The following is a 9245-nucleotide window of genomic DNA, read 5'->3' as shown; positions in this document are numbered from 1 at the left end:
ATCATAGACTATTATTAACCAGGTAAAAATTGATTTTTCACTTACCGTTTTTAAATCCAAAATTATGTTAAGGACCATCCACCAATAATTCGTGTATTTTATTCAAATGTAAAAATTTATTCATTTTTCTTCTTATAACTATCTATAGTATAAAATGCTTTCCAATAATTTGTTGTTTAATAAGTAGTAAATTTAAACTTAATTATTAAAACAATAATAAAAAAACAAAACGTAAAAACAAAGAATAATCGTGTATTTTAAATGTTTATGAAAGGTAAATATAAAATTATAGATCGGTTGCGCTTTCGTAAGAAATAATATAAATACGATTAAAATTTCACGAGGGTTTACAAACTTTCTTCGCTCTTGTTTCGCAATAGAACCACTGCACGTAAGCTCAAGCACGTATGTTACTTCTAATGGAGAAAACCCATTGAACTACTGTATTTTAGAATGTTTCCAATATCCAGGACTGTTGGAGGTGAAAACGACGGCGCTCAGAATTTCGGTCTGTCGGAGCTTGTGACTGTTTTGTAACTGTTTGTAGTCACAATATTTACTCTGCTTAATATGCCGATGCATGATATGTAAAAACTTGTGCATAAAGTTCCCTCTTATTATAATGGATACAATAGAAAATTGGTAATAGAGGTCCCTTTTTTACGGATATTATGTGCAAGACTTTTAATTGAATCGGCGTAGAATATATGAAATAACGATATTAATATTATCAATTACTGATCAAATTTTTAATATTACATGACTTTGCAGCGCAAGATTATTCGAACTGAATGCAATTGTGTAAATAATAAGGATTAAAAAATTATATATTATCTGTAAAATTACTAACTAATCAATGCTAACGTGAATGATTAAACAATATTAACGAACGACAAATATTATTTTCTATCGGAGAATTGTTCCAAAGCCACTATTAACATAATTAATTAACGTAATAAAAATGAAATGTACAAATGTGCGAATAAGCCTATATATTCGAATACTTTTATGACAGTTATTTCTAGTCGTGGTCTATCAAAATAGTATATTTTTAGATTATAATCTCTTTTATATTTACTAATATAAACTTTTTCAAATATCAACTTAATTACGTTAGTCCTAATTATAATATATTAGTTATAAATGCTAATCTTACGATGTATAATATGCACGATGTATAATATAATAGTACCATATTTATTTGATTTTGAGTTGAAAATGCTTCTTTCCAAGTTCTGTATTTATAATTTCATTTAATATTTATATCGGAAATTTAAATTTCAAATTTAAAATGTCAACTAATAATTTACATATTTTCATAGAATAACAGCCTTGCTTGAGAAAAATTATATAAAAGTAAATAAAAGATATAAAGAGATATAAAGAAATTGATTATAATTTTTCTACTATCCTGCATATATTTTCTGATGCGCTATAAAATGAATCAACGCTCAATAAAATCGCTATAAATCTACAGGCTCATGATATTGTAATTAAGTTTAAGTTATTGCAAATGTATGAGAAATTATGTGAGGAGTATACAAGTTATGGTAAAGGCAATATTTGGGTCAGTCGGCTAACTCATAGATGCATAGAATTTCCAATAGGTGCGAAGAATTTATGTTACGTCTGTACAAAACAAGAGTATGGTGCCGGCATAGAAAGTAGGTATAATACGCTAAAGGCAACGACACGAAAAGTTTACAGATAATTCTCGATGCCAATCCCATTTCTGTATTTGCACTTTATAACATTATAAATCTTCTTATCATATTCAAAAGCTTTTCTGTATTACACACGAAGCATTGCTTAACGTGAATAAATATCCGCAGCCTTAAACTTTTGGCCATGCATTCGTTAAATTTCATAGATTCTCTAAGTATTATAATATATCATAGATAAGGGAAGTTGTCGAACGATTAAATATTTAAAATATAAATTAATGAAATACCCTATCTACGTAGCCTTAAAAAAGAATTTTATATTTGCCATAGTTCTCTGAAGTCTTGTTTATTACAAAAAATATTCTAAGATATTTTTTTTTTTTCGTTAAAAATAATTAATATTAAATAACATGTCAATTACATTCTAATTGTATTAGAAAACGTTTTTAATAAATATAATTACATATTTGAGCACATCAATTTTTTTAACTAAATAAAAAATATTAATATTATAAATCATTATTAATCTTATTATATGCAATTTACAATCTACTCACTGTTTGGACATCTTTTTTTATCATATTCATATCATATTGTAATTTTAATTTCTATATTATTAAATATATATTAATAATAAAGTAGTAGAAATAGCGTTAGTAATTCTATTCCATAGTTGTTTGAAATAATTTTATAGAAGCTATAAGAAATGTAAGTTTAAAAATATTAATAAGTAAGTTTAATAAATATTGATCAATCATTATTGAAGTGCGGTATTGGTGAAATTTAAGAAAATATAAATATTAAATTTATCCGTGAAAAAATATTTCATGAAAATATAAAACGAAAAACGTATATTCATTCAACATAAGCTTTTTAAAAAATATACACAAAAACTATCTAGAGCTTGACCATATCTTTAAAATATTTTTATTAAAAATTACAAACAAAAATAATGCTGCAAAATGATTACTTAAATAAATTAAATTCTCCATCTTTTAAATTTCGTTTATTTACCGGAAATTGCATTTCATATACTATTAACAAAAAATTATACAATAGACAAGTAAATTGTTTATTGAACGAATTAGTTTTAAATATTTTATTATCATAAATAATTATTGTTCTAAATAGACTCCATTCACGTGTCATACAAATTAAAGAAATATTAAATATTATTATCTCGTCTATTCATTCGGTTAAGTCGAAGTTATCAATAAATAATAAGCCATCATTATATTTCAAAGATATGGATAAATAAACATTTAATGCATACTGTAAATGAACCTACAAACTATGGATATTTACATATTGCAGATATTTATTTATACATTGGTATAAATGTTTAATAAATAAAGGTGAAAGATGTTTTATTGATTACGTAGCAGAAATATTTCATAAATGTTTAATGAGCTTAAAGAAGACATTTATTGTTTTTGAAAAACAAGTTAACATTTATCTGCTATTTATATAATTGTTTAAATAAAAAAGAAAAAAAATGCATACAGGGTAACAATTTGTATCCGAGTCTGCGTTTTAATTCAATTGTTGTTACAATTGTAATTTGCATTCTAATTCAACGAAAAAAATTAACTCTTATTATTAAATATTATATTTGAATAGTAAGAGAAGTGCATTCGGTCGGAATTGAAAATTATCAAAATCATATAAAATTAATGATAAAAAATAATGATTGTCATATAATAAAATTTTTCAACGACATTGATTTCAACTATTTAATATAGTATTCAAAATTTAAATAAATTAAATTTAATATAATTAAAGATCCGGTTGCTAATCGCTAATCTAATGTTATTTAAAAACAGTAGCTGCATTATAATTTACCTTATTACTATTATATAGAGATTAATTATAACGTTAATACGATTGCGGTTAGATTTAACATTTCATTATTGTCATTATTTTACTATACTCTATATTATTATCATCCAGCATTTGTTATAAATACCGTGGATTAATATATCATACGTTAATTTCAATATCCGCTTATAGCTAATGTCATTCGGGTACAGTCAAAGTTTCCTAGTGAGAATACATTTAATTGATTTAACCATCAAAGTAAACTGAAATAACCAGCTAACATATCTATAATAATATAAAAGACCATAGCATTGAAAGATCAAATTATTTCGCACTAAGGTACACGGCACATTTACTTCAATAATCCGTACCGATGGATGTTATAACGTATTACGGCAATAACGGTGATAGCAGCAGCATCTTGAACAAATTTCGAGCTTCTGGCCATGCATGTGCACACATACAAAGTTTGCGGTATATGGATATGTGCGGAATTCTATACACGTGCCTATGCGCATCGGCGTACTAAACTCTCGCTTACAGGCCAGAATTACCTTTCCAGTTGGTGGTTAACGGCTGGTGCTCCATCGAACTTTATTACCCGTAGGGTCAAAGCGTTATCTAATTCTCGATTAGCTTCGTAATTAACGCGCAATTAAATAGTCTGGTCGCGCGACTCGATTTTCCTACCACATTTTCCTTTAACAATAATCGGCAGAGAATCTGGCTGCTTTATGAAATTCTACTCATTTGCCATTATTGCTTATTTTCACTTTCATTCTCATAGTTTAATCAATCCCACCCATTGAAGATACATTGAAGATAGTACATTGAAGAGACATGCATGATTACCCTCTCACTCGATAATATTTATCGCCCTCCGAGGTATTAGTCTTTTTCCATATAATACTTCCATATAATGGTGTACACATTTTATACTTTGATTAATAGAGCGAAGATTTATAAAAAGTTAAGTATCATAACTTATAGCAGAGCCACACTGAAGCTATTAGTATTATCGTAGAGTAATATTTAACAAATTTAAGCGATTAATTCATTACATTGAACGGCAATTGAATGAAAAGTCTAGCTGTACTATAAAAATAAAAGATGTACTAAAAAGGAATAAATTTAGAATAAAATATTTAGTGCAATTTTTAATGCTCGGTCAATGGCGAAGGGAGTTATAATTTACATAAATTACATTATACAAACAAAAAAATATTATTAACTATTTTATATAATAATTTAAGCTAAGACGCTCGATGTAAAAACTTATTTTCTATGCAAAGTCCGTAATTTCAATGATATATATGTAATGTAAAATTTTATTATCATGCGAAAAACATAGGGCTTTAGCATACATAATATATTTGAATTTTCGAAACTCCTCTGAAATAGTAATAAAGCCAAACAAAAAAAAAGCAAAGCTAGGAGATAGAAGAAATAAAGGAAAACCCAGGGAATAATGTGACAGCGTTTATAAAACTAACTGCACAACAAAATTTATATAACAAGATGAATTAATTTGCATTAATATGCAATTCGCTTAAACATCATAGCAAATCATTGCCTCATTGCATTCTTATGAAAAAATGATGTTTAATATTCAGTCAGCTAGAAGTGAAGAGCATCGATAATTAGATTCTTCACCTGAATATCATTCTGTCTCATGCAGCTGCGTTCGAATATTCGATTCGCTCTACATGTACATGCAAGCCTCATTCTTCGTAACATCGTGACGTCACAGATACCGACTGGACTACTTGAGCCGAGGGTCTTATCGAGTCTTACGAGACGAACGTTTACTAACGAAGATCGTAGATCGTAACCATTTGTGTTTAGTCAGCTAATTCAGTTCTCAGAGAATCAGTACAACCTAAGTATTGCATATTTATTTTCATCAATATTTTTCATATTTTTCATATTTTTCATCATAATTTGTCATGGCCGACGACGTACAATATTAGATAAAATACATTTTGGCCTATTATCCATTAAAAAAAAAAAACAAAAAGAACCACTAAATTTATAAATAGAGATTTTTTTTATTTATACCGAGACAGTTAATTAAATATATTTTACTGAAAAACATTTATTGAAAAACTCTATTACTCGATATTAATTTCATTTGAAATCTTCTACTACGAGCATACAAAGTTATTTATATAATTCATTGTGAAGCAAAAACGAAATCGGATACAAAATCGAAGAAATTCCGTGTATATATGGTAAAGTATATTGAATTTTGAAATCGACAAGATCTAGATTATTAGATATCGTGTACCACTCACAGTATCTACTAAAACGAAATCACCATTGTATTGATAAATGGGTTTTTAAAAATTTTACTACCGACGTCATTATAGTAGTCACATCGTATAAAATACCAAGCTCTTACTTCTTTTAGTCCCGTGCTATTTTCTATAATAATACATCTCGATAAATACAATAACGCGATGAGATACGTAAAAGTGAAAAATTCAACTTTGTAATGATGTTGCTATATTGAAGTGCACTCAAAGTTTCAATCGAATGAACCTTTATACAATTATATAAGACGTCACGAAACTAATTCTTCTCGTCGCTTCCTTCTCCTCTTAACGTACCGGACACTAATAAAATACCAATCAATCAACGTATGACGACGACCTTATAAAGCCAGAAACATGAAAGATATTAAAAACAATAAAAAAGCGAACGTTATTATAATTTCATTAAAATAAATGATAATGATATTATAATTATAATCTAATTATATTACAATTGTAATTATAATTCGTATTTTTTGTTTTTCGTGCACATATGCGTATAAAAAAATTCAGGAGTAAATGCCGAATAAAACGTGAAATTTTTGTATTTGTCTTTTAAATTCAATTTTAATTATAATAGTATGCATTACTATTACAAATTTTACGTATAAAAACTTTTTAACTAAAAAATATCAAAGAAGTCATGTATTTTTTAAATGCTCGCAGCCTTTTATGTCTTACCTTTTTATAAAATTTGAAATGTTCTGTGTTTAAAAGTTTTATGCATTATCTGTTTTCATAAATAGTTGGATGAATTCTGCAGTTGAAGTAGCATTGAAGGATTATAATTCATCCGGCTTATAATTATTTGATGAGTAATATTAATAATCTCAGAAGATTATTAATCACAAGGATCTTTTAATTCAAATTTAACAAATAAAATTATTTCATTTTCAGATATTATATTATATTATATTCGTCTAATTTTGTTGACTTTAACATTAATTCTCGATTCTCTCGTAGTGCCCTCTTAAGATTAATTAATTTATAAATAACTTTAAAATAATAGTATTTATTTTACCGCATACAATTGATAAATATAATGATTTGTTAGGCATTAAGGCACTGATTACAAATTTTCTCCTACGAATACACACATGCATTTCTATTTTTCGCACGCATTTTTTATATTTCCCCTTGGGAGTTATTTTCGATCTCGTATATTTTGTATACAAGTATGCAAATATTTCATCTATGAGTGGACTTTATTTATGCATTATAAATAAAGTCTCTCGTGAGCATCATAATAATGAGGTCTATATATCTTCGCGAGTCAGTAATGCCGCAACAGCTCATGCTAATAGCCTTTTGAATTTACGAGTTTCACAATAAAAAATATGAACTATCGACATAAATAAAGTAAGTAAGCATTGAACTGATCGACGGCTTAATGCTTGAAAACTTATTTAAAAAGAAAATAAATTATGAAAAATACAATTATAAATATATAGAAACAAGAAGTTAATATGTACTTAATACGCGTATAGAGTGAAAGTAATATAATGAGATATTTTTAAATTAATCTTGATTTTTTCTAGATTTTTCTAGATAAATCATTAATATTTTGAAAGCATGAGATATTTATATTACAAAAGCAATCGTCTTTAGATTTATAAAAAAAAAATTTCAGTATCGTTAAATCAGGCTCTGACCTATTATTTGTTAATCTTAAAATTCTGTTATTGAATTAAACAAAAAATATATTTCTAAAATATAATAATAAAATCATTAATTTAATAAAATTACACATATTTTATTAGAAAAAAATGCCTTTTATAATAAGAAGCTGATAAATTATGTTCAATTTATATTAAGTAAATGTAAATATTGAAAATATTTTTCTCAATTAAATTTTCTTGTATTATTTCGAAATTTCTCTACTTTTATACAAATAGTATTTGTTACCAATAAGTATTTTTATTACTTTCATTTATTTAAATATTACCAGTAGCCAACTAAGACGGTAAAAAAAATTTTTTTCAATATAGTGGGTTGTATTTAATACATATAACAATCAGAAATACATTTGTATAGCGTTATATTAAGAGAGTAATTTTAGAATGGAATAAAATTTTTGTAATATGACACGTTGAACTTTTTGAAACTTTATGTTAAAGAAGACTTACTATAAAGTTTGAAATGCAAGTGATGCAATGTACAAAACCAAAAACCAGTGACTATCGTTACTAAATGTATACTACATAGGCATATTTCGTGTTAGCTATTTCTACTTCATAAGTATATATCATATTTTTGTTCTAAATTTAATCCGCTACATCGTAAATTCGCACATGCGCGCATTTGTACATACCCATGTATATGCAATACATGATGAATTTAAATATTAACGTACACAATTATATAACTTAATGTTGATGGCTGGCGACTGAAAGCACGAACATGGACGTATTTATTAAAACCATCATATACAAAATGTCAAATACCTACTTTTTCTTATAAATTTTATATTCTTAGGTACAAGTGTGCATCATAAGAATATCGCCTTACTTATTCTTTCTAGCCACTCGAGTTTTATAGTCGTATATGCTTTAAAAGCGACCTCTGAAAATTTTTAGCTATTTCCGACACTTAGTTACTAAACGAAACTCGTTTTATCTTACTACGAAAAGTAAATGTCTGCAGATGCTACTACCTTCTTATTTAATGAAAATTTCAATTAACGAACAAAATATTTAGCTTCAATAATAGAAAAAAGACACTTTGAATGTAAGAATTGCCATGAGCCGTCAATCAGTTCAAAATACAATTTCCAGATTTTCTACATAACCATTGTCAAAGTATCAAATTGTTGCAGCAAAGCATTATTTTCAATAAAATTAGGCTATTTTTTATTATATTCTCGCTTCTTCCATTGCATAAAGATCCTTTTACTATTTCTTAGTCCTATTTATAAAGAGAAGAAAAAAAAAATAGAAACAGCTACTATTTTCTCTCAAGATGGTACAAATCTTGACTTCATCTTCATTGGGACAAAGTTTTACCGTCTACCATATGGTTTAATAATAGATTCGAATTTTATTGACTCTTATAAAAAAATCAAATGTTAAAGTGTGCAAATGCAATCTTAACTATACCAATTTCAGCAAATAGTAACAGTACATTATTTTAATATATTCATATATTTAATATCTTTCTAAATTTTAATTTAACCATTATCTACTACCATTTGTAATATTTATCAAAGTAGCTATTATAGTTTCTACATACGCTGAATGCTCATAATCAACCATATAGAGTAAAATAATATAGGTTTATTATCTTTTAAATTCAAAAATTTAATCATAGCATTATATTTCATATTTCCTATATTTATATGACTGCCCACATTGACTGATATAAATGATTCTTACTCAGCAACTAAGAATTAGAAATAGCTGAAATTTTTAAGCACAGCTTTGAAAGTACAAAGGATCAGAGAATTTGTGTTATT

This window comes from Ceratosolen solmsi, unplaced genomic scaffold, assembly GCF_000503995.2.
Source record: "Ceratosolen solmsi marchali unplaced genomic scaffold, CerSol_1.0 scaffold3, whole genome shotgun sequence".
NCBI classification, from domain to species: Eukaryota; Metazoa; Arthropoda; class Insecta; order Hymenoptera; family Agaonidae; genus Ceratosolen; species Ceratosolen solmsi.
The sequence above is the reverse complement of the archived record's forward strand: the minus strand, read 5'-3'. Positions refer to the sequence as shown.